At 42.7% G+C, this 26,758-nt stretch overlaps 1 long non-coding RNA gene across 1 annotated transcript; it reads right to left on the reverse strand.

The window, feature by feature from the left end:
* Window positions 1-644: 644 nt before the first annotated feature.
* On the reverse strand, window positions 645-26,758 carry LOC128137796 (uncharacterized). The gene is made up of 3 exons (XR_008233845.1): window positions 26,579-26,758; window positions 2,505-2,619; window positions 645-1,388 (listed from the first exon to the last, which is right to left on the reverse strand). It is a non-coding gene; the product is annotated as an uncharacterized LOC128137796 (long non-coding RNA).

Raw genomic sequence — 26,758 nt, forward strand, 5'->3', positions numbered from 1 at the left:
ATGGCAGATACTTTCCTAAGCTTCTGACTGAAAACTGCCTCATCTTCACCTGAAACTTAGAGCCAAAGATATGCTTAGCAGCCTGTTCACTCACAGAGAGACCAAAGAAATCATGTAGAAAGATTTCAGGCTTGTATAAATCAAACACACATGGGGTTTTCTGTCTTACAGTTCTGTTTGTCCTGGGCCTTAGAACCAAGAGCACCTGGTGTGAGTAATGACATTTTCAGGACGTAAGAACTTGAAGATAAAATAATTGCAACTGCCCTGACTGTCCTCCCAAGTTGTTCAAATAAACCCTTCAAATCAGCATGGCAACTTCACTAACAGAAGCTGAGATTGTCTGTGGTTATGGATAAATGTACCTTGATTTGTCTTCCACTCGTGAACCCTCTGAAAGTAACTGTACCAGGACTCAGCCTTGAAGGAAGACAAAGGTATTAGGTGAGTGAGTAAGCAACTTAACAGCATTGCATTCCCAGAAAGGCTTGTGGATTTTCATCTAGTTTAATTTACAGTAGATCTTCCCTAACCCTAGACCTAACCCTAGAGTTAGTAGATCTAGCCTAACCCTAACCCTACAGTAGATCTTTTTTTCACGGGATCTTCCTTCCCATGGAAAACTTTGGTGTGATGCAAATATAGTTTCTGCATGTGGTACTGTCAGTTGGGGAAGCCAAAACAGGAAGTTGACTTTCAGGTCACCATTTATCCCTACTGAGCTCAACTTTGCAGCTTTAGGAAGTGTTCCCTATGTGCCCCCTGTTTTAGGAAAGCACCTCAGTTTCTCTTCTGAGCACAGAAGCAAGTCAGACACACATATGGTCAGAGCAAAACAGACATATTTTCCTGTTTTGCTGTGCCAGTCTGGCTCAGAGCCACTCAGCATCTTCCATGATTAGCTTCACCCACATGATTTTCTTGTCCTCATATCCCCTTTTTCCCTTCTTGCCATGTTCTTTTTAACATCTTCATCTTCTTCCAAATAAGCAGTCCACCATGTTGACTTATTCCCTAGTGGTCCTGGGTTTGCTGTACCATTACTTGATACTTTTGATGTGGTTGTCTTCACAACATTCATTGTTGGTCAGCAGGTTCTTTAAACTAGTACTGCCCTTTTTGGTGTTTCTCATTCCTACCACTTTTCATATTTCTGTCGTCTTAGTGTAAGTAAGTCAGGGCTGGCTATCTGCATGCACAGATACATTGGTATGTCACCCACACAGACCTTCCAGCACCTTATACTTCCACTCTTCTCCCTGAACCTTGCTCTTCAGCAGAACAATTACCCTCATGTTGCACCATGGCTGAGTCATCCTGCGCAGAGGTCCATGGATGTGGCTATGCCTCTTGCAGGGCTGTACTCAGCCTATTCATAGGGTGTTAAACTGGGGGAAGGAGAACGAGGAGTTAAAACACTGTAGTGTTTAGGCTGTAGTAGCTCAGTCCCAATACTACCTAAGAAGAAAGGTGGAAACATTTCAGAGAACTCCAGGAATGCTTGGATTTTGCCACAAATTTTATTCCTTATTTTGTTATTACTTTCACTGTGGTGAAGAACAAGGGTAAAATTAAAATATTGAGAATTTCCAAAAGCTGGAAATACCATTTGAAGGACTATATACTCAGAGACTGGTGGATATGGTTCTGTGTAAACAAAGCCTCTGTATTTATCGTATGTGCATGCTATTTTCATAGGGTGCCTGTCCATCCTCCTTTGCACTTACCTGAGTCCACTAGCTATAGTGAGCCCCTGATGACCCAGCCATTCCCAGCCTCCCAATGCCTGCTGCAAAGTGTAGACAGTGCAGGGACTGTTATCACAGACAGACTTGGTAACTGAGCAAAGGGTGCACAGGAAACCTGTGGTGATGCAAAGGGCTGAATGCAGGTCACCTGTGTTCCCCTGCACCCATGCAGAGCACCCCACAGAAATTTTCTCAGTCTGCCTTTAGGAGCAGCCAGCCATTTCCAAGAAGAGTGTAAGAGAAGCAGCTTCCTATTCTGGCTGTTTACTTTCACTTTCAGACTGGAGAGCAGGACATGCTGGTTAACATGGAATTGAGACCTGAGACAAAGACCTGTCTCCAGGCTCTCCAGCACCTCATGCCCAGTGCCGTCAGAGCAGAGGTATTTCCAGCACAAGGCTGACCCAGCATTGTTGTTCTGTCTCCTGTGTAACTCTCTATCACAACATTGCCATTGCTAGTAAATAGGCTATAAGCTTTGTAAGTAATTTGCAAGACCTGTGGATTAAGGCTTGTCAGGTTTGCCCTCTCTGAACTCTCCTTGAACCGCCTGTAGCTTTGTTTTGCTTCTCTTAACTGTGACAGCAATTTCTCCAACTGACCAGGTGTCTGCACCTGATTTGTTTCACTTTTGCTCCTCTTTCTTTGTGTGGTACAACCATAGTTTTGTACAGACAGCAATGACAAGCGGTTACTCTATGTGGAATGAGGTGTATACAACAGTAACATGATGACAAAGTGCTGACAAATACAGACCTGGTAGGACAGCAGAGGCCTTGAGAAGTCGAGACACAGGATGTGGCACAGAGGAGCACAGCTGCAAACAACTTGCCCATGGTCAGCCAAAGTGCAGACCTGGAGCTGGACAAAACTGGGTTTAGGAGAACAAAGAGATAATGTATTGAGATGGCACCGGGTATAGCAAATTTGGAGGTTACATGGAGCTGCAGACCAGTGGAGAAAGAGAAGAGGGTCTTAGCAAACACATAAAAGTGATCCCAAGTGGACCCTAGAGGGACAAAGAAGAAATCATCAACATGGACATCATATTCTTCCTGGCAAAGGACTCCACATGCTGACAGCTCGCGATACCATCCCCCACTACCACCGCCAGCATGAAACCAATAGAACACAGGGGAGCAGTGGAAGGGTGAGCACAGCACCCAGGAAAGCGGTGAAATGAAGGAGAGTGTGCGTGTGTTACGATTTCATAGCAGTACTCTAGCTGCATTGCTATTCCTTCATTTTTGTAACAATTAGAGCTGGATTAATACTGATTAGACTCTTAATATTTCAGTTATACTAACAATAGATTCCTGGCTTTACTTCTTCCTTGATATTCTTCCTCCTTGACCATAAGCAACATTTTTGGTGTTAGAACTGACAATAGGAAAATCAGAAGGTCTGTGTTTCCTGCCCACACACAATACATTACAAGAGTCTGTGCTCCATTAACCTTTTTTTCAGCAGTGGGGAAACACAGGAGGTCTGGTTTTTCTGTCCTACTAGTCCCACTACTATCAATTCAGCAGCAATTCTAGCTGTCTGGATTGATCTTCACCCCAGAAGAGCAACATACATGGAGATAATTCTGTTACCCATTTTATGTTTTTCTTAGAGGTGTTTTTTGTAAAACAGCAAAAAGTTGGGGGAAAAAAACCCCAACAAACCAAACCAGAGAAAGGGCTTTGCAATACCAAAGAAGTAACTGCTTAGTTATCTTCATGATCTGCAAAGAGAAATCATCTTTTTTTTTCAGTTTGTGAATTATTTTCATTGTATGCACCAGAAAATCTGTCCATAGGTTTTGAGATCCTTGTTGAGTGGCAATGGATGTTCTCAGAGAGGAAGCACCGATGCAAGATGCACTTTAAGGTTAGAGTCACAACTCACAAGAATGGCTTCAAGCTTCTTTTCCCTCTGTTCTTCCACTTCCCTGAACTGCTCATAGCCCTGTAGTGAACTTCAACTGTACACAGAACAATCTGCTTGCCCACATGTGTCACCAAATAGATAGCAGTCCCTTTTGCCCTGTCAGAAAGAGTCCTCTGTGAAATGTGCTGTCAGGGAAAGTTTCCCCAAAGCCCTGAGAATAAAAATGTCCCTTCTCAATCTGACTTCAAAAATGCTTGCAGATGGCTGAGTTTCTCCATCTTCCTTCCCTCCCTCCCACATCTAGCTCAGAAGAGTCCTGCCTGCATGAATCCAAAGCACACTGTGAAATGTTCTTCAACTTGCCATTTGTGTTGCTGCCAGGAGGAAGCCAAAACCAGTGAGGTCAGAATGCCAAAGGGCTTTCTACCAGCTGTGTGAGCCTCCATCAGCCTAGTGCAGCTATTTACAAATCCCAGTGTTTCCTCACTACCCATCAGTGCTTAGAACGGTTGCGCTTTTTCACTGTGCCTCCAGGGGACTTCCAAGCAAAGCATAAGATTGAAATAAGTTTAATAGTCAATGCAGAGTCATTCTAGCAGGAGAGGGAAGGGGTTTGTTTCTCCTAGTCCTCCTGCAACTCTGATAGGTCTTCCCAACAAGGAAATAGGTTGACAGTGGGGAAGAATAAGTAAGCTAATACTCCCAAGTCAGGCCATAGTGCTCACATTCTCAATGGTAGGTTATCAGCTCTGGGTGCAGAGGTGAGATAAGGAGAGGGAGAGGAGTGAGATCTTCCTACACTGTTATAAATTTCAGAAACTCCATCTTCTCCCAAAAGTCACTAAGCATCAGGGTCTCCATAAGGGACAGCACACCCTAGGCTGGTAATAACGCAACTGCCAAAAAAAAAAAAAAAAAAATTCCCCCCAAACCACAACTTTTGTTTTGACTCTTTTGTTTTGTCCTGCTCTCTGCACTGCACTGCTAGCTTTCTGACTGTCAGCAGAGAATAGAAGAGTTTTTTGAGCTTGGCCAAAAGCATGATGAGAATAAATTTACATGAGAAGCACACTGTTTATAGACTTACAGGAATGATTATCCTTCATATGCCTTTTGCTACACAGTCATACACACACAGAACAGTACTGAGACAGCATAGTTAAAGTACTATAGGAACAACAGAGGGCAATGGAAATTCTTCTCCAAAGTGGTAGTGACATTTGCTTAGGATATGATCAAAATTTCCCCCTAGGGTTTTCAATTTCATCTCATGAGATAAAGTCATACTTTGGCACCAATTTGTCCATTCAGTTCCTCCTTCAAGAAAATTACAAGAAAATGCTGCCATGCCTTAGTTCATGAATTCCTGTATAAATCTCAGTGGGTTTCATTTACATCATCTCACATCCCACTAGGCCATTTGTGGTGTGCGCTGTAGTTACGTAACTTTCATGTCACATCTTGTAGCATCACAGACACTCATGGTGCAGCATGAAGTAATGTCACACCATCGGTGATGCTGCTGCTAATAAATCAAGCTGCTGTCTGGGCAACAAACAAAGCAGGCAGTCTGCTTCTGTGGACAAATCTGACAGATAAATCATTCTGTCTGGATGATATCACAGACTTCCCACACAGCACAAATGATCTACAGAAAAGATTTTCGTGGATGTAAAATTACTCTGCCCCTCATTCCATGTTTCCTTATTTGTCTGATGCTACCTTCCCTCTGCCCGTGGTACACTTACATATATATACTCTGTCTATTTATTTATTTAGGCTCTGCCTACAGCAGTGATGACCAAACAGATGGAAATTGCTCAAGATGACGAGGTTAGAATAAACAAAAGCCAAACACAGGTTGTCAGTCTAGTGGATCATGCTATGCATTCTGTAAGGAAATTCAGTGCCTGCACAGCTCTGTGACATGCACCAGGACCTACAAGAGGATAGTTTCCCCTAATGCAAACTAAATCACAGCTAAAATTGAGGCAAAATCAAAACAAAGGAAGGGTTTGGTGGAGAAAATTTTAAAAAAGAAGGAGCCAGTCCAGCAGCCCAGCCTGACCCTCACATCATGTGGCTGGGCAGTGCCATCTTCCACCAGAACTGGCAGCATCCTAGCAGTTATACAAGCAGGCAAACAAACAAATAAATGCAAGGGTTCATGTTTGAAAATAAATATCCCCGGGGCTACATATTTGGCTATCTCTAGGTACCTTAAACATTAGCCAAGTTCCAGAGATGCTGTTATATCAACAACTCCTGTTATATTCAGGTAGCTTTTTCACCCTCTCCCTCCATGTATATGTATATGTATATATATGTGTGTGTGTGTGTGTATGAAGGCTTATGTATCAGCCTTCCTACCTAAAGTTTGTTGTTTACTTTGCATTTAAATGTAGATGTGCTACCAGTGAAACTTTCACTGTGACATGGTTTTGTCCTGCAGAAACTTGCTCAAGGTCCTTTGAAAGGGTTGCTGCAGCTCACTGAGGTAGACACTGTGGAAATGATGAATGGCAGATTGTTGGAAAGGCAATAGAAGCCTAACAACTGCCAGCAGCAGACAGTACGCCCTGTCTCACCATAAAAATCACATCACTCATGAGAATTTTCTCTTGAAGTAACCATGTGAAAACACTGATATATCATCCCTCCCCCAAACCTGTTGTTTACAAATAAAAGTAAAAAGCCATTCTGAGGTGACTGTCAGTATTGTCTTACAGACAACACTACTGATGTGAGTGTGCTACGCCGATGTGCCACTGAGGTTGTGGGGTGTTAGGACAAGCAGTTTTCTTTCCTGTCAGATTGGCTGCTCAGCACAGGGTCCCTGACTCCCTGCAGTAATGCCATTTATTGGAGCCATGGATAGGCTTCTTTACTCCAGCCTGTGGAGATGCATGGAGTGATTCATAGCTTGAAAAGTAATGGTAGGGTCCAGCTTTCCAAGTACAGTGCCACATGGCAGAAGCAGGTTCTAAAATAACAATAAAGTACCCACTTTACTACTTACACATCCTACTCTCTTCACCCAGTGATGAAGATCATTAACCAGGCTGGCATTGAGAGTTGATTAGCAGAGATACTTCAAACAAGCCATATTAAATCCATATATATGTGTGTGGGGGGGTGTATGTATAAATATATAAATTTGTATTTGTATTTGTGTTCAGGAAGAATGGATTAAAACTGCAATAAACAGCAATGATGTACCCTTGCACATTCTTCTCTTAATTATGTGCCAAGATTAATTTTTAATCTTTCCAGGCTTTATTGGACTTTTTATATTGCAAATGCAAAGGGACACAACAGACACCCTGTAGGGCAAATAAAACCACCATGTGCAGCAGGGCTCTCATGTTATTCTAGGGCATAATCAAGAGGTTTACTGATCTTGATTGTACCATTTTGTAGAATGTAGTGTGAGAAAGAAACATGAAAACTCTTAGCAGGACAAGCTGTTCGTGCCACTTCTCATTACTCAGGCTGAAATACAGTCTTGCATCAGTACAAAAATACCTGTATGTCTCAGGCAATACCTGTGTCAGAGCATCATTTATGTATTTAGGAGGGGATAAGGACAGAGGAATTGAAAAAATGTAGGGGGAAGAGACTAGCAGGAAGAATTGTTACCATCTTCAAAATTTTGACCTGCTATCATGACAAAGGTATTTTCAGCAAAAAAGGAAAGGGAGAAATTTTCACTGTGGTGGTGCTTTGTCTCACAGGTGCCCCCTTGTGTTCTTCGAGATGTGTGATTTTAAAAACCACAGACAAAACTCCCAGCCACACTTGTGCTTTTCCGAGACTTTTCTTGATATGCTCCACACACAGGTACCCAGCTGTTTGGAAAACTTTACAGGGGTTATCAAAGAGTCAAAGTTTATTCTCTGTGATTTGGCCATCTGTTCATTGAAGAAACACTTCCAGCACATGGAGCCTGCCCACTACTGCAGTGTCAGCCTTCATTGCTGCTTCTGTCTGCTCTATGCAGACTCTTCCATGTGCTCACTTCCTACTCCAATACTCTGGTGGAAAACAGCAGCTATAGATAGGAGACAGGATGCAGCAATCGTTGGAATAGTAGCAGGAAATGCATACTATGTAGGACCAACCTCTGTCCTCCAGGTGCAAGGTGATAAAAGGAAAGAGCTGAGAGTAAGAGAGCACAGGGCCATCAAGCCATAGGAGTGAAAAGGAAAAGGACAGTACAGATCTTGACACTCTAGCCAGAGACCTGCGACTGTGAAACAAACAGGAAGAGATGGGACTTTGCTGACATCAGAAGGTTGCCGCAGCATACCATGTTGCTTGAGATTGACTGTCCTTGCTGTTCTCTGGTAAAAAGATTGCAGCAGATCCCTTTTTTCAACCTAATGTTAGCACTCAGCCTGATATTCCCTCTCCCCAGCCTCTGTATCTCCTCTGCACCAATACCACTATTTCTGTGGGACAGCTACAGCTGTTTGCCTACAAAGGGCATCTACATCTTTATTCCTGACCTCCGTAGCTACACAAGCAGTAGGACAAACTATACAAGCACTGATGTTCCTGTGTATGTGTATATTACAGCTCACTTCCCCTTTTACTAAAGAATACCTCTGCTCAATGTTGCTTCCTCCAAGGATCCAGAACAACCTCCTGTATCTTGACAGTCCGTGTCCAAATATGGGACTCTTCAAACTTTCCTGATGACTTTGCTCCACAGTCTTCAAGCTGGGCTCTAACCCTGAACCAACAGTACTTGCCAAAACTACACTTACCAGGAAAAAGTCAAGGCAGAGGTGCAACAGAGCAGAGAAGACCACAGTGATGCACACAAAAAGGACAATTGCTGCTGGCTGGAGGTGCAGAAGTCAGAGCACACACCATCGCTCTCTGCAGCCAAAGCAATACCTTTGGCAAGGTCACTTCTCTCTTCTCTGTCTTGCTTGTCCTAACACTAGCTGGCCCAGTCTATTTATCTATACTGGGACTATACCAGTTCTTATAAAGTCTCCACACCACAGTAAAATAGTAAAATAAGATTCTGAGTGTATCACAGGATAAGAGTGCAGATGCAATAACCATGTGCTGAAAACTGAATTGAGTGCACCCATCATTCCTATTAACTGCAGCTTCCAGAGCTCCTCCCAACTTTAAATCTAGCATCTAAGAAAAAACAGACTCCAAGGAGTGGGAGGCTCAGGCCCCTGGCATGTATAAGTTCCCACAAGAACTAAACATAATTTTCTGCCAGACACTGATTGCCCTTGACCTTTTTGAGAGCAGGGACAGGAGCCTGGCACTCATCTGCACCGCAACGCGAATCAGTTCAGCTCCCACTGAACAAATCCAGCACCATCTTCTTCCAGCTCTGTCCTGAGATGTCTCTGCCCAAGAGACATGCAAAAGAAAGAGTTTAATCCAATTCACCCACAAAGGCCAATACGGAGGAGCTCTTTACACTTTACAATGCTCCCTCAGAAGCATGAGAGGGAAACTTTGCAATCAAGCATTCAGTAAAGAAAATTTAGCTATGAACAGCTTTTATCAGTGATTGTACCTTGGCTGCAGCACAAACAAAAGCTTTTTCTGTTATTGTCTCAGGTCACACCTGAACACAGCTGGCACCATGCCAAAACAGGGACAGAGCCAGTCTGTTTCTGCAGTCCCACATTGTCAACATAGAGAGGAAGGAACAGCAGAGAAGCTCTCCAGAGAACACAACACAGCACGTCTTTTGTTCTTGTACCAGTCACATATCGCTTCCCAGAAGAAATAGGTCAGATCGAACTGTGAGTGAATGCACTCCATCTTGAACTGTAATTATGCAGAAAAACATTAAGACACAAGAGAGTAAACTGGAAACACCATTATAAATCTATTTTTATCAGCAAGGCCTGCCTTATCTCCTATACTAGTTCAGCCTTGCTCAGATTTCAAGCCTTCTTCAGAGCTCTTTCCACAATTCAATCACATCCTAGTCAAGCAATGGTGATTGCAGGCCTTGCCTGGCTGTTGTTGCGCTTAAGAGAATAAATTTTGATTCACACATGTAGTTTCTACAAGTACAGACTCATAGATGGTTAATATATTGTTTTATAAAGGTTACCTGTTAAGCATTCATTATAACATGTATCAGTATTTTTAAAATGTCTGACAAACAATTCATGAACAGAATTTAAATAGAATGTCCTTCCAGAAGACCCAAGAAATGCCCACCTATTTAAATACGTATAAAATATGTATGCATATCTTATTCCCCATAGCTGAATACACCTTAATTTTTGACAGATGCCTGGGAACTGAACTGCTAGCATTCATTGAGCTTATTTACCATGGAGAACAGAGTTTGAGAAACTGTCTCAAAAAGCAAACCAACAACATAGAATCATAGAATCATTTAGGTTGGAAAAGACCCTTGAGATCATTGCGTCCAACCATTAACTTAACATCATGGGATCCTCATTCAGGTTTCCTACAGTACTGTCATTTTTTCTATGCATTACTAAGATATAAATATCCAACCTTCTGTGGGAAATCTGAGAAGGGCAGTTTGTCTGATAGGTGCATGTACCACAGAAGAGAAAGGACTGTGACTGAGAAAAATAACATAAAGATAGGAACACTGTCTGGCTAAAATTAACCACCTTGAAAAGGAGACTATTCCTTTGTTAGCATCAACAAACACCAGGGTCTCACTATGGCTGGTGTTGCACAGTCTTAATGCCAGAGAGCCTGCACTCTGGAGTAGGGAGAGAAAACAGAGCAGGTGGCACAAGCTCAGCTGAAGCTGGAGTTACACAAAAGTCTTTGGCAGAATCAAAATCTCTGAAGCCCCATTCCAGTGTTCTGGTCAGCTTGAAAAGTGACTGGCGTATTCTCCGTCTCTAAGGGTCCTCTGGTTCATACCAGCTCATGTCCTCAGAAACTAGTAAGGACAAAACACAAAGGCTGTGATGCAAGACTGCAAATAGAGGACCAACATCCTAGTGTTTTATGCATGGGTGAAGCACCAGAACAGATGCAGAAATGAAACTAATTCAACTCACATAGGTTTAACCACAGTTAGGTTCATCTGACCTAACCCCATATTCTAATTCAGACAGTCATTTATAGTTCCTCTCATGGAGAGAACTGATTATTTTTAGAGACCAAATCATGTGGTCAGGTTTTAGACATCCACCTTAGGATGGTGTATTGGTTTTGTGTGGCAAGGTTTTGGTAGTGGGGGGGGTTACAGGGGTGGCTTCAGTGAGAAGCTGCTGGAAGCTTCCCCTGTGTCTGATAGAGTCAATACCAGCCGGCTCTAAGATGGACCCGCCACCGGCCAAGGCCGAGCCAATCAGCGATAGTGGTAGCGCCTCTGTGATAACATATTTAAGAAGAAAAAAAAGTTGCTGGGACACAGAAACAGCAGCCGGAGAGAGGAGTGAGAACATGTAAGAGAAACAACCCTGCAGACACCAAGGTCAGTGAAGAAGGAGGGGGAGGAGATGCTCCAGGCACCACAGCAGAGATTCCCCTGCAGCCCGTAGGGAAGACCATGGTGAGGCAGGCTGTCCCCCTGCAGCCCATGGAGGTCCATGGTGGAGCAGATATCCACCCGCAGCCCATGGAGGACCCCATGCCGGAGCAGGTGGATGCCCAAAGGAGGCTGTGAACTCATGGGAAGCACGTGCTGGAGCAGGCTCCTGGTAGGACCTGCGGATCCGTGAAGAGAGAAGCCCATGCTGGAGCAGGTTTTCTGGCAGGACTTGTGACCCCGTGGGTGACCCATGCTGGAGCAGTGTGCTCCTGAAGGACTGCATGCCGTGGAAGGGACCCACGCTGGAGCAGTTCATGAAGAACTGCCTCCCATGGGAAGGACCCACGTTGGAGAAGTTCGTGGAGGACTGACTCCAGTGGGAGGGACCCCATGCTGGAGCAGGGGAAGAGTGTGATGAGTCCTGCCCCTGAAGAGGATGAAGCAGCAGAGATAATGTGTGATGAACTGACCATAAACCCCATTCCCCGTCCCTCTGTGCCGCTGGGAGGGCTAGGTAGAGAATCCGGGAGTGAAACTGTGCCTGGGAAGACAGGAGGGGTGGAGGGAAGGTGTTTTGAGATTTGGTTTTATTTCTCATTACCTGCTCTGGCTGATTGGTAATAAATTGAGTTAATTTTCCCCAAGCTGAGTCTGTTTTGCCCGTGACAGTAATTGGTGAGTGATCTCTCCTGTCCTTATCTCAACCCACGAGCCCTTTGATATATTTTCTCTCCCCTGTCCAGCTGAGGAGGGGGAGTGATAGAATGGCTTTGGTGGGCACCTGGCGTCCAGCCAGGGTCAACCTGCCACAGATGGTAACAATTCTGTCCTCAGAGTGCCTTTTTCTCACTGGCCACTAGGAGTCTGGGTGAAGACACATACATCCAGTCAGACAAGATCTGTCCAGGATATCTCACACTGCTAAGACTGTGGGAATTGGTAGTTTGCAGCACCCACTATGGCACGGGAAGGGACCTGCTTTAACTGGGGACACTAAGGAGGTCTCTGAGAATTAAGCCATTTATTTCTGACAAGACACTATTTTTATATGGCAGTAATGACTCACCTATGCTCCTGCATTTGGGAGCAATGGCATGGCTGCTTTCAGGGTTGAGGAGGGAAGTGGAGAGAAAGATCTGAGCTGTTCTCAAGCCCATTTGTATTTTTCAATAGTCGTATGGATGGAAGCAGCTGAAATGGGATGATGCAGAAATATAACACTAATGGATGTGTTAATGAGCTTTATTAATGGGGGATAATTATAATAAAAAAGTGAAATTTAGCAAATCTGCACAGTGTATGGGAGAGCTTCAGGTGCAGATGAATGTGTCAACAACTCTGAGATGAGGCCAGGAAAAAACATGCTGCAGAAATACATCACTGCAAATGGAGGTTGGCTGCTGGTTGATGTAACTGCCAAAACTTCTCTAAGAAAGAAACATCTCCAGAATGGAGACATTTTGCACAAACTGGGAAGACATCTTTCCATATTTCTGTTTCATTGTATAAGTGTCTGCAGCCACTGTTTGGAAGAAGATGACCAACTAACAGACCTCCAGGCTAATCTGGAATGGACTCTTTATCAGAATCTTGGCCTTCCAGGTGCAGTGTTTTTACAGGTTTTTTTCAGGGTGTTGTGTCTGATGACAGATAGAAACCCTGCTGCCTCCTTTCCAGACTTCTGAATGAACCTTTTTTATAAACCTATCAAATCAGGAGCTCTGCCAAGAGATTGGAATACAGCAAGCTCAACACTGCATGTAGGAAATGGAAAACATCCAGGCTGTCATCTTGCCTGTAGTCAAGACAATAGTAAACATGCCTTAGAGCACAGTGAAGACAAGAGTACTTCTAAAGTGGAAGAAAGAATAAGGCACAATTTGTGCTTTTATCATAGACACTTCATGTCTTTCCTTAATCACTTATTTTCTAGACAAAGGAAATGCACTACTGTTCCTTTGACTGGATTTCAATGAAGCATTGATCAGCTGCCAGATATAAAACTTTTACTTAGGATGGAGAGAACAAGAATTAGCAAAAGAAGCTAGAGTTCAGGAGACAACTGGCAAAATAAAGACCAGAGCAAATAGCACCAAAAGAATTGAGCTTGAGGGGTACTAAAGACCTAAAGCAATTTCAGGGAAATTACATCCACCCCACTGCTGCTGCTGTGTGACACAAGGTTTTCAGTGTTAACAAGTTTGTTCCATGGCTGGGAAAACACAATGAGGGGAGGATAAGTTTCTTGGGTTTCTCATGTCTAATCAAGGGCTGAGTGTAAAATATTTTTACTGTTTGTAGTGACTCAAATTTGAGTCTCTTCGTCTAACCAAGACAGACATTTTATTAAAACTTTAAAGCAATTTTTCCTTGAGACCTCTGTCCTTTTATAAACTTGGCTGAAATTAGCTGACAGGTTCAAAACTCTATAGTTTTTCTGCACACCAACACATATTGCATAGTCTTTTCACTCTGGAAAACCTGGTTTAAAATATTAATCTATATATAAATAATGTATTAAATTATTTCTAATGTAGCACATTTAATTATAGTTAAATATTAATTATAACACTAAAAAGAAGCAGACTAAAAAGAGCATCTGAAGCACTGAAACTGTAAAGCATTAAACAAGATTGTCCCAAAGTGATGTTCTGCAGCGCTACTAGATGTTCAGAACTCTCATATATTAACCCCCTCAGCTTGCAAGCCTTTTGTTTCATGCTAAGTTTGGGAACTCCCTTCACCGGAGGACAGTGGAAAAGAAGACCAGATGAGCTGGCCCAGAGGTGCTGTCTGCTGTTGTTGCTTACAATATTGAATCTGTCTTCCTTGAAGGTAGAACGAGACAAACACATGAAGGAAAGAGGAAAGCCGAAGTACAGTAGAAAATACAGCTTTGGTAGCCTAGCACCAAGTGTCTAACTTTGCAGATCCCCTGTGCCCTGTGTGGAGGGCACAACCAGCACCTGTGCAAAGTCTCAAGTTCTGCATAAGATTACTATCCTCAAATGCAGTTCTAAAGATAATTAACTACAAACTTACCTAGGAACAAGCTGTGTTGATTGCACAGCCTCTGTCAAGCAGAGGACAGATATTAAACAGTGTTTTGCTAGAAGCAGCAAACCCTCTGTACCTGTATTCTGTGGGAGATACAGAAGAGCTTTTGTCCAAGAGGTGCCTAATCACATGGCTGCAAAACTAAGCCCATATCAGTATGGTCTGCAGCAGGGTACATCATCTACAGCTTAGGTACCATTGAGAGTAAACAGGGAAAATGGAGGTAGAGAGAAAGGTAGTGAAGCCAGGCAGCCCAAAGTAATTTCTCACTCCCAGGTTACTAGTCCAGGGTATCTACCCTACTGCATTCTCTGTAGTCAGAAATGATTATTCTAGGGCCAGGAAAAAAAAAGGAGGGGGAAAAAAATAAAAAGAAAACCCTGGTTGTCTTTCTTCTGCTGAAAGATCAGACTCCTAAGAACAAATTCTGTAACCCTGGAGATTCAGCAGTTTCCCTGATTCAGTCAGATAACCAGAGGACCTCATTATCCAGGTGAGGAGAAAAGTACTCTACTCAACTAAAACGTTTCATCAGTTTGGTAAAATATTTTGGTAAGGATGAAACTGCACTGTATCATGGGAATCAAATGGTTCAGGAAGTTCCTGTCTTGCTTTTGAAACAGCTGACAACATGCTCTGATACAGACGAAGTAGGCATCTTGTAGGGCTTTCATTTCTTTGTAGAACTTAATTTCTCTTCCTAGTCTACTCTCCTACTCTCTTGATAGAGTATTCTCTCTCATCTCGCAATCCCTCTCCTGTCCTGTTCCTTTTCAGAAGAAGAACCAGTTTTTAATCCAGCTCAGTGGAATCCTCTTGTTAGTAGGAACTTTTAGGGACTTGCATAAAGCCAATTATTAATAAATAATAATTATGCACACAGCACAGAACCACGGTGGCATGGTTCACATTAGCATTTCCTGTCTTTCAAGTGCCTACCCATGCAACATTTATACCCTTTTAAAACAGGTTTTCTGGGGGAGTTTGAAATTGTTTGTGAAGCACTTCGTGCATGAAAAGCCTCTGTTTAAATGACACATATTTATTATTAATAGTAATATTGCAGGTGCAGCAGCAGACAAGCACAATTACCTTTTTGAGGATCACAGATGCTTCCCACCAATAAGAACAAAAAAGCTTTTCAAGCTCTAGCTCCAACAGAAACACACATAACCCCTTTGGTAGCAAATTCTTGGCTTAACACTAAATAAGTATGAGGAAGCCAGAGTGGCATGGGAAACAGTCATGCAGGGAGGAGATGCTGGCTAGTGTCTTGTACATTTCGGTCACTCAGTGATCCATGATAAAGAAAGTCTCCTAGCACTTAAATGAGAAGCAGACTTTCTAGGTCCCCGTGCACTGTGAAATAGAAGGGACTCTAGGATGTATGTTATTTCAGCTGGCACAAGTAAAAGCAGCAAAAAAAGCAGCAGCAACAGACTCTAGCACAAGCTAACAAGCAGCATGTCGGTCCCCTGCCTGCTAATCCAGTCAACATCTCCCCTTCTTCCCTTCATCCCAGGAAGCAACATGTGAGAGGCACCTATACTAGAGGCATGACAACAAGGTCTCCCTCCTCTTATCCTGCTCAACACGGAAAAATGTGTAACCCCCTTCACTTTCATCCTGTCCTTCCCCACAGCCCCAGCCAGCTGCTGAAGACAAGCAGACAGAGCAGAGCCCGGATATCTGTACACCTCCTCACCCCATGCTGGTCCAGTGAAGGGCAAAGTTGGCTTCTGTTCCGCTTCCTGGTCCTTGTATCACACCCAAGCAACCTTAGGAAAAATAACGCAAAAGCCGCAAATGTTGTCAGTGCTTGACTGCTAGGCAAGGCAGTGACATAAATCCCTCCCCTGAAGAATCTGAAAGAAAACAAGCAGGGACCACCATGTGCTACACAGCCACTGGAGCAGCAGGCCAGCTGAGAGGTTATGGCTCACGGCTAGGACTGGACCATGGGATCACTCAGCTAGCCATGTTACTGGTCAGCTTGCACCAGCTAGCCTTCTCCCCTTCCAGAGTGCTAGTGATCAAATCTTTGACTTAACGGCTTCATTTAGCAAGCCACAGCTAGACAAGCTTTGAGACTTGAGGGTAGTTTGTTTCATCAAGTCCCATTTTAGTTTCAAGCCCTGTTCTGTCCTGGCATACTACCCTCCTTCAGAAATTGCTCCCACAAAAGCTCTCATCCGAGACTCCAGTTACAGAGAGGATGCTGGTAGTTCCTGAAGACAATGGAGTGAATACCGAACAGTGTTCGTTCCTGGGTTACTGATTAGTTACCTACACCTGTGCTTGTCTAAATTAGTCTTCAAATTAGAAGCAGATATTCACACTTTCCTGCCTTTCTCTCCAGTGGGTATCTAAATTCAGACTCATGGTCAGATGCCTCCTCCTCTCTGTGTTGGTAAAGATGCCAATGTGACTGCTGGCTGATTGATGGCAAGTTGCATAGTGCATCCATACCTGCCTCAAGCCAAAAATCACCAGCAGTATTTGCTATGGCTCCAGACTGTTCTGGGACTGCCAAGTTAAAAACTAAGGCTGCCAAGTTAAAAACTGACTGACATCTGTAAAAAAAAATGCATGACAAAACTCCTTCCAGGACTTTGGATAACAACTTCTGTTGGTGCCCTGGTAGGAAAAGCTAGCCAACAACCACACTTGAGGAGAATGGCACTCAGAGAAGGAATGTGGACCAAGTTGTGCATCATCTCCCACGTGCTCCCCACTCTGAAGCTCCATGGGGATGCAGGGAAGTGAAAAAACTGCAGGTCCAACACTGTTCCCACAAGCCAGAGTGGTGCAGGAAGTGCTGTAATAAGCTGGCAGAAGATACATGAGGGAAACAATCATATATCACTACAGCCATTAATGGGAGAAACACAATATTAGAAGTCTGAACCACAAAGAGTCCAACCCCAAGCCTACAGAAGTCAGCCAGATTTTTTCTAATAAGTTCCACACACTGTAATTTGAAAGAATAAACCATTCTGATCACTGTTTTGCTAACAGAGTTAGCTATAGCTAACTATGTAACAGCTATATAGTTACATACAAATAGCTAACCCAGTAATAGCTATATAGCTACTACTTATGCTCATAAGCTCTGATGTATTCTCTGTATAGGTGGACTTACGTGATGAAGCTTCTTCCCCATTTTGAAAACAAAACCTGTATTTATCTTACCCAAGAATGCTAACTCAGATCATCTTCATTGTGAACACTGTTGCATAAATTTCATCAGCATGAAGAGATTTAGCATACAGAGGGCAGTGTTAAAGAGCAGTGAATTAAGTCAGGCGGCATTATTTCTCAAAAGAAGCAGGCTGTAGGTCAGACATCTTCTAACATTTTATTAATGAGCTGGAAGATGAGGGTCAACAGCGTGCAAGCTAAGTTCACAGAAACACTAAATTTGGAAGTGTTATTACCATCCCTGGAGACTCAGAAGTGGTATGAAACAGACAGAAGAATGAAATGTATTGTTCACTTGGAAAATACCACATTCCTGCATCTGAGAAAAAGATCCAGCTCTTCTGTGGGGAGAGGATAGTTTGTCTTCTTTACAAACTGAGCTTTGGTGGGGTTTGAACATAATTATCATGCTTAAATTGCACCTTGAGAAACACGGAGGGGTTATGTCTTTGGTTTGGGTTTTTTATTTTGCTTTGTTTTGCTTTTAAAGCTGTAACTAACCTTTCTTACAAAGGCCAAAAGCCAGGAGCTCACATTCCTTGTTAGCGGGGGAACAATCCAGGGCTCAGTGAATTCTGCCTTACATTGAAAAGAAGAGCAGCACAAAGATGAAAAAGCAATTTTAAACTTTAAATTTTCCATTTTGTGTCACTGTAAACACTTGGCCTCCCTGTCATCCCTGGGGTAATTTTTATGACACCTGTTTACTAAACAAGTCAGAAGTATCATAAGGGCCCTCTTTCACAAAAAATCTGAAAAGCAAGATCAGGTGAGTTTTTGCCCTTCTGCTCCACAGGAGATTTCCATCTTCCCTGGACTCACCCTGAGAGATTGCATTTTGGTTTGACAGGTATTCTGCCCTAGTGTGACTCCCCACCTGACACTGTCCACTGGCACCTGGAGCCGTTAAATCCTGCACTACTGTGGGTCACACGTTCATGTAAGCTGAGTGGCCTGGCAGGGAACAAGCTAGAGCAATCTTTGCTTGTGTTGTCAATAGTTAGCTGGGCCATTCTTTAAAGTATAAGCAAACTGAAAGGAATCAGGTGACAGTGACCCTCTGTTACCTCTTGGAGTCCCATCCTCCCACTCCATACCAAGATGAAAAACGTAGCAGCAGAATATATAGATGGTGGATGTGATTCTCAAAAGCCTGTCCAGAAAGCAGAGAGTTGTCCTGAACTAGCTGTTAAAATTACCCTAAGCAGCACTCAGCAATATGGGCCTGACTGAAAAATACTGTTGATCCAGGACAGAGACAAAAAGAGATTGTGCAGGCATCAGACATCTGAGGCAATGCTCTCTGCAAAAACCTGTGCTTGATTTTCTCCCCTTCCTTCTATCAGGAGAGGATCAATTTGCAGAACTCTCTGCAGACAGAGATCTTGCTTGGTCTCTTTGGAGAAATAAGCTCACCACTTAGAAGGGGTGAGCCAGCTCTCTTTTCTGAGAGCAAAAAAGCTAAATGCAGGTTTTCATTATTCAGTTCAGCCCTGTACTATCTTCAGGCTCAGAACAGATTTCAGAAAAAAAGGCAGAGTTCATCTTCCCCAGCTCTTGCTTATCTCCTCTTCTCTGTTCAAAACTGCCTCTTTGTTACCCAAAACAGGGCCCTGTCATTTTCAAGGCTTTAGTACCCCTCATGTTCTAGGTACAGAATTGTCACTTGCCATCAGCACTGTATATTGAGTGACTTGCTCCGTAGCTGTTTGTGCCTGTCACCTTCCTGAGAAGACTGAACCCTGCACACCCATCCCAAGTTGTCTACAGTCACAATTTCCCCCTTCCTCTAAATGTAGGTTGAGGAATAGGTACATTAAAAGAAAGGGCTTGCCCAGGTCAGCACTAAGTCAGAAAAAAGCACTTGAGTCCTGACTCCCAGCCCCTCCCCTCAGCTGCTTGTATCCAAAGTGCTCATATTACAGGTCCAAAGTGAATACAGAGTTCAATTAGTGAGCATTAAATAGTTTAATGCAGACCACCTCCCTTTTGATTCACAGCCTACAGAGTTGTTCTGTGTTCTTTGAAGTTTTGTTTTCCCATCACTTTCTTAAAGGCATTGAGAAACTTTCACCTGCCCTCACATTTTTCGCTCCGTTCGTTATTTTTCCATTCATCCAGAGCCTTTATTTTTGCATATCTGTTTGCATTCAGGACCACTTCACTGTCACATTTCCATAATATCCATATATCCATATCATTATTAAAACCACATACAGCTCCCTGGGAAACTGTACCATTTATTCCAGGAAAGGAAACGATCAGCACAAAAGTATTATTAGTCCCACTGTATTTTCAGTCATAGTGGATTTATGATTTATGATGGCCTCTTTAGAGTTTGGTGTGCTGTTTGTTCCACAGCATGATCAACCTGAAGTTAGCAAAGGGAAATATGAGTAAAGATTTAGAAAAGCAGAACTGTTCAATGGAATCTACATTTCAATCAAAATAAACTGTCTTTGCAGAACACTGAATTAAACAAAGGAAGTCTAATATGATTCTTATCTCATCTCCTCTCCCTGCAATAAATTTATTTGGTTTACCTTTTTTCCTTTCTCATTTGTTTCCTAAGAAGTAACATTTATAATGGAGATTAGTGGGACTGAAAGGGTGTTGGATGCAGATATCAAAATAAATTGAAGCAAGTCAAGCTACTAAAATTCTGATCAGGACTGGTCCCTGCCTAATCAAAATTATCCGCACTAGAGTCATTAAAATGGGATAATCAAAACACCTTCCATCCATGCATAAGAAATGTCCTGTGTTCTAGGAGAGGTTTCTTCCACAAGCTGTTATACCCAATCAGGGATAATTCTGGTTTAAATGGAAAAACATTTTATTAAGGTTACCCAAGCTGCCCTGGGTGTACTGTCAGGCTTGACATTTCTCCCAACGTACCCATGTTACAGGACTGCAGCTGCAAATATAGAAGATGAGTACCCAAAGGGGAAGAAAGAATGACTCTGTAGGCAAGAGCACCCAACCAAACAATGTTGATCTGGGTGTTTGTGTCCAGAAGGTGGTAAAGAAGATCTATTCTCCAGCATCAGTTAATGCATCATCTTTTAGCATTGTAATGTTTCCTGACCTCTCACAAGTGAAATTCATGCAAATCTTGGGAACACAAGTCCTTTGACACCATAGCAGCTTGCCTAGACTGCGAATGGTAACCCCCAGGGGGTCATATTTTAAAACTAATGATGCCTGCCTCCTCTAAAGGCTGGCTGTAGTTTCTTACTGGGATACACTTGCCCACTGCACACAAACCCTGGTCTCCCCCGGGCATGCCCTGACCTGGAAGCTACATCCATGATGTCAATTCCAGTTTGGTCCCTTGAAGCTGTGGTCCTCCCTGTCATCTCTTCTCCACCCAGAGTGCCCTGAAGGCAGAGAGACAGCACCTAGACCAGAAACAGAAACTTCCTCTCCATGCCTCACAGGCACGAGGCTTGATGAGGGAATGGGCAAAGTGGGGATGCTGAAGAAACGTGCAAACCTACACAAACTTTTCTGGAGGAAGAGGAGGAAGAGGAAAGGAAAATGGAGAAAATAATTAAAAGAAAAGAATCAAAGTCAGCAGCAGAGACCTTAACCTTCACTGAGCCAAGTGCTCAACAGGTAACTCTGCATGCCCAGGAAACACATCCACCCTACCACATCAGGGAAACCATCTCCCAAGGCAAACCACAGTCATGGCATATTGGTCACACCTTTAAGTCCTCCAGAAATCTTATTGAGTTCAACAATAACTGTTGGCAACTCCAAACCTTAGAGAGATAAGCTGCTGATGATAAGCACAAGTCTTTCCCTGTATGTGAGCTTTGGCACAAGAATAAGCACAACAAGCACTTTATGGCAGTCACATAGCTCAAAGTGGGAATGGGAAAGGAGGTTAAGTCACTGCTTAATTTAATTTATTTCTGCAGTATGTCAGTGAAATTTCAATTTCTTTGTTTTGTTACCAACAGTCAGCCTCAGTGAGCAAAATATAGGATTTTTCAATCACTCACTATAAAACACAAAGAACTATTTAAAGGCACTTGAAAATAAATTATTGGGAGAATTAGATCTGCACTGTCAGTTTTCAGACTGGCTTCTCAAATCAACAAACGAGGCTAGAGACCTGTGTTTCATCTCATCATTATTCAAAGGAGTTCAAATCAAATGAAGCTATCAGAAATTAAAGTGGGTTCCCTATATTAAAATTATCAGTCAAGTGTTAAATTTTAGAGCTTGATTATATTGTATAATCATTTCAGGTTGCCTGACTAATGCAATATAAAGTCACAGAACTGGTGAAATGCCAAGAATAACACATTATCTGAGAGCAGGTTCCAGGCTCTGAATGCAAAATAGGTGTAACCAAGAGCTGTAGTTGTGGATCTGTCATTTGGTGGAGCGGTTTCCACAGGTCATACAGTAATTTGGAGCAAACCTCCTTTTCAACAACAGATACATATGCAAATTCCTTCAAATCCTACCAATTCTTCATCTGATTAAAGCCAAGAGATTTGAGGTCCTGTCTGATTTTCTCTGGTGCACTTTTCCACTGATTTATTTATATACTACTTCTCCTCTGGTCTTCAGGTTGGCAGTTCAACAAATCAGGCAGCGCTGCTAATAACAAGATGACTTGGATACATCAGTCAACCAGGTGGTAAGGTGAAAACAAATACCTACTTTCTTCTTATTCCCAAATATGCAGCTTTTCCAGAGAGTCTTACACACCACTTGCTCTCTGAATTTACTGTTAATTTCAAAAATATAAAAGCATTTATTTTATTAACCCAAGAGAGGAGGTGTACAATTGCATCAACACTTGATTAACATTCAAAAATAAAATTGGTCACTGTAGAGGTCTATTTTCCCCTTTCCAGCCCAATTTGTTTTTCACAGCTCTGCCAGTGGCATTGCCTCAGCTATAAAGTCAAGAATTATGTATGAAGAAAACTTCCTGATGTAATGCTGTAATGAGACCACAATGATCAAGGCAGACATAATGCGTAGTCTGAAACTAATTAGGACAATGGGATAATTATATTCTGGAGAGACCCAGAGTGATTTTTCAGTTCTAACTACAAAACTATCCAGAGGCAAATGCAAAATATCTTTCTTGAGAAACACCCACAGCATTCAGGAAGACCATGCAGTGACCAACTCTTTTGCAAACAAAAATCATTGCAAGTGTAGAGCCATTCAGCTGAAACGGTCGGGTGGGCACAGCAGACTGAATTAACTAGGGCATGTCTGAAACCTTCACCACATCCATTCTCGTGAGCTAGCTCTGATACAGCATAAGTGTTACTACCTCTGCTTGTTCAGAGCATTACAGTGCACTGTGTTTCAGGAACATAGGAGAGAGGAACAAGGCTAGATACACAACAGACATTGAATATATTCAGCTTTCCACAGGCCTGTCCTACTATTCCCAGGAATCCTCCATCTTCGCCAAGCTTGAGGTAGACAAGTGTTTCTCCTTTGGTTTGTGACACAGGTTTCTCTCATTAACCCATTCTGCTGTTCAACTGCGAGCTTTGCATGTGCTTTGCAAAAGCCCTTTGTCCCATGGTGACATTTACTCCCTGTCACTTGGGATACACAATGTCAGGATCCACAGAGTGCTTTAGCCAAAAATGGACAACTACCCTGTGAAGAACACTGCTATGGGATACACATGCCTTTCACATTAGTCAACCTCAAGAGAAAGAGTACTTACACTGTGGGTTAAACTCATCGGAGACTGAATCTTATGCAAAATATTGACCTTAATGCTGCTTGACCCATTACTCAGGAATTTCATCATCCTCTTTGACTGCCTGTGAGACAACCTGGTTCTGCCAAGCAGGAGACAGATGGTGGCTTAGGGGAACACCTCTACTGAAATTTAGGAAAGAGAGTAATGCGGCCTTGTATTTGTTAGAGCCCTGCAGTGACCACACTTACTCCTCCCTTGAAGGCCCTTGCTTGTGCATTCAAACCTCATTACGAACAGAGCATTTCCATGCACCTCTCCCCCCACCCTCCTTCATCAGCCAGATTCATTTGTATTCTTCCCTCATAGAACTAATGCAGCTAGTTCGGTTGCAAATCCAAGCTCATCTGCCTCTATAACTCTCTGGAGAATACTGAGAGGGTAGTAAGGTCAGCAGAGAAGAAGAGAATCTGTCAAAGGTAAACTTAGGCAGAAAGCTGGAAGTACAGACCACTGTAGTCAGGCAGAAATACCCCAGGCCATGCTTCAAAGTCTCCTCACGGGCTCTCAATTTGGCCCTGAAATTCAGATCATGAAGGGTGGCAGAAAAAATCCTATGAATAGCAGTGTAGCTAGAATCTTTTGTCTTCCAACTGCACATTCATTCATTTTCACACACCTTATTGTGTACAAGGACCCTCTGGGAAGCAAGCCATTTTGTGTGGATATTTGTAACCTGTGGCAGACTTTCCACACAGTACATGTCTGGTAGTCAATAATGTCACCTGGAGCACCCCAGCACCCTTGAGAGCTACACTCCACCACTGCTCTGCACACGCTGACACACAGTGCTGTGGTAAACTTATGAGCAGAAGATATTATTCTGCCATTATTTCATGCTGCTGTTCCCTGATGTTCCTAGTCTCACTGGCAAATTACACAGTGTTGGTAAGCGACCCAGCTGACGTGGTCAGTTTCTTTACCCATGAAGCAGGTGCAGTACTTTTCAGCTTTGTGTTATGACTGTAGTGGGCAGAAAACAAGGCCATGGTTTGACCATCTAGTTTCTCAAAGATGCTTTATTCACCTTGGGACATATTAAGTTTTCAAAGCATTAAATATGCATCTACATGTAAGAATCCCCAGAAAAGGAGTTAGGGCTATGTTTCTGGAGCAAGGTTCCCACAGCACCTTAACCCTGAATTTCAGGATCTTATTCTACCACTTGCACATCACATTAAGATATTGAATGTATCTCTCAGACTGTCCTGACCTTTTCTGTCAGTTCTTGTGTGTCCAGTCATTTCTAATAGATGCATATGGTAGCATTTTTACTCCTGCTGTCCCACTCTTTCTCTCCTCTGTGTGTGTACATCTCTCCTCTGTCTATGCACATCTCTAGACCTTAAAGGAGCAGGAGTGTCCTTGCCTCTAACATGGGTACAGCACTTAATACCCTACAGAAATTGGCATGAATAAATCCACATTAGTTAGCAGGAAAAAACCCAGCAATGTTAGCTGAAAAGGCAGGATCACACGGTTTGCTGCTGCATGTTTAGAGAGGTAGAACAAATTTCATGTTAAGACTGAAGAAGTACCTGTGCAACCAGTTCTTAGTTAATTTCATAGGCTGGTAAAGTCAAGTAGCTTATTGAAGTAGCTGTTCCTGCTGAACCTTTAGGTTCCTGTTTCATCAATGTTCAGCTTTGTTTGTCCTGGTACCTTCCCTAAATTCCGACAGGCACAAGAGTCTCTGATGCTGGAACAGAAAAACAAAGTGAATTCAGATCATGTTCTCCAACATTTTATATTGTTGGACAACTGTATTAAAAGAAGCCCCGAAACAGGCATTGTTGGGACCTGCTGTCTCACTCTGCCAAAAATCTAGCCAGTTACAGCATAATGTTAAAGTAGTTCATATGCAGTAAAGACCTATGTCCCATTAGCAAACCAAACCTTCACCTTTTTTCTTCTGAACGGGAAACTAGGCAAAGCATACTTATGTCTCTTGTACCTGTGGGACTTTGAATTAATAAAATGAAATTTCACTAACAATCCTAATTAACACAGTTTACTGGCCATTCTGGCATTAGGCAATATATAAAAATCTCCTGTTTGAATTTCTAGCATCGTATGACTGATTTACATCCCACTAAACATAGAACACACTGGAACTGGAAATACCTGAAATAACCTGGAAATTTTAGTTTCTAAGCTCCTCTCTCTGACCAGCCCTGGGCTCAAATGTATTCGGGTAGGAAGCTGTGGGCTTCTTCTATACATTAAGCTGGGAAAATGAGTACGCATATCAATTGTATGTTGCCAGACTCCTGGATATATTCAGGGCAAAACTTCAAGAAAACCTCAATTACACCAGAAAATTTTGGTCCTATGTTTTGTTCTGTAGTTGAAACACAATATCAAATTAAAGTACAGACAATTTCAGCTGGAAGAGAGATTTTTGAAGAGCATGGTTTTAGAGGACTCAGCTCTGCTTTCTTGTAGCAGACTGTCAATGGAGTGCAAGGATTAATCAAATAACTCTCCTGGCTTTGAGAAGTACATGCAGAATTTGTAAGTTTGTATCAGCTATATCATGCAGACACTATTGCACATAATTTTTTTCGTGTAGTCTAAGAAAGCAACAGAAGGCAACAGGTTACACTTAAAACATGATTGGAAAATGAAATAACAAATTGATTATAGCTGATAATAACATTCCTTGATGATTTTTATTTCTATTGCATTTAGTCAGCAGTAAAGTTGACACTGTGCACTAGAGATCAGAGGCAGAGAAACAGCAAGCATTGAAGTCATGCAATGTAAACTGAAAACAGAACTTATTTTAGTTTCCAGACTCTAATACTTATTTAAACATTTATTTAGAAAAAAATCAAAGCAAAACCAAGAAAAAAAAACCCAAACAAACAAACAAATAAAACTACAAGCGCATTGCCACTGAAACTCTTTGGTGGGTGCAGAATTTTACAAGTAAATCTATCCATTTGGAAAACTAGGGTATTAACCTTAGCACTTAAATGGAGTCAAGCACATGTGAAAATGGGAAACTAAGTTGTAAGAGTACGTGGAAGGAGAGAGTATCATCTGCTCCTTTAAGCATACCTGATCAAGGACATTTTCAATGCAAAGCATGATAATAAGAAAAGGGGAAGCCATAAACAAGAACATCCAGAGACACAAATTTGACCAACAAATTATAAGGGAGACAGAAACAAGAACCAAACCTGGTCAGTCACAAATTGATAAAGGTATGTGGAATGTGGCAATGGTTATTTCAGTGAGATAAACTGACTGAGAATCTTGTCAAATGGGATGATGAGGAAAAGGGGGAAGCAAGAAGTGAAATGTACAGAGACACAAACCTAATGGAGACAAAGACAAGAAACAGACCTGGTCAGTCACACTAACTGATGGGCTACCAAGGAACTGCAGGCAGACAAGGACTTTGCAATGGATAAGGATGCAAACCTGAGGGTCCAGGATGTTGGAGGGGTCAGTGGGACTATGCCAGCTGAGGAGGCAATGTGCAGGGGAAGAGGGAGCAGGGAGGAACAAAGAGGCGGGGTAGAGAGACAAGGGTACAAAAGGGGCCAGTCACCTGTAAACTGTGGCTGGTCAGTACGCTTGTCTGGCGGAGCCCTGCGCCTG

This window comes from Harpia harpyja, chromosome Z (assembly GCF_026419915.1).
Source record: "Harpia harpyja isolate bHarHar1 chromosome Z, bHarHar1 primary haplotype, whole genome shotgun sequence".
NCBI classification, from domain to species: domain Eukaryota; kingdom Metazoa; phylum Chordata; class Aves; order Accipitriformes; family Accipitridae; genus Harpia; species Harpia harpyja.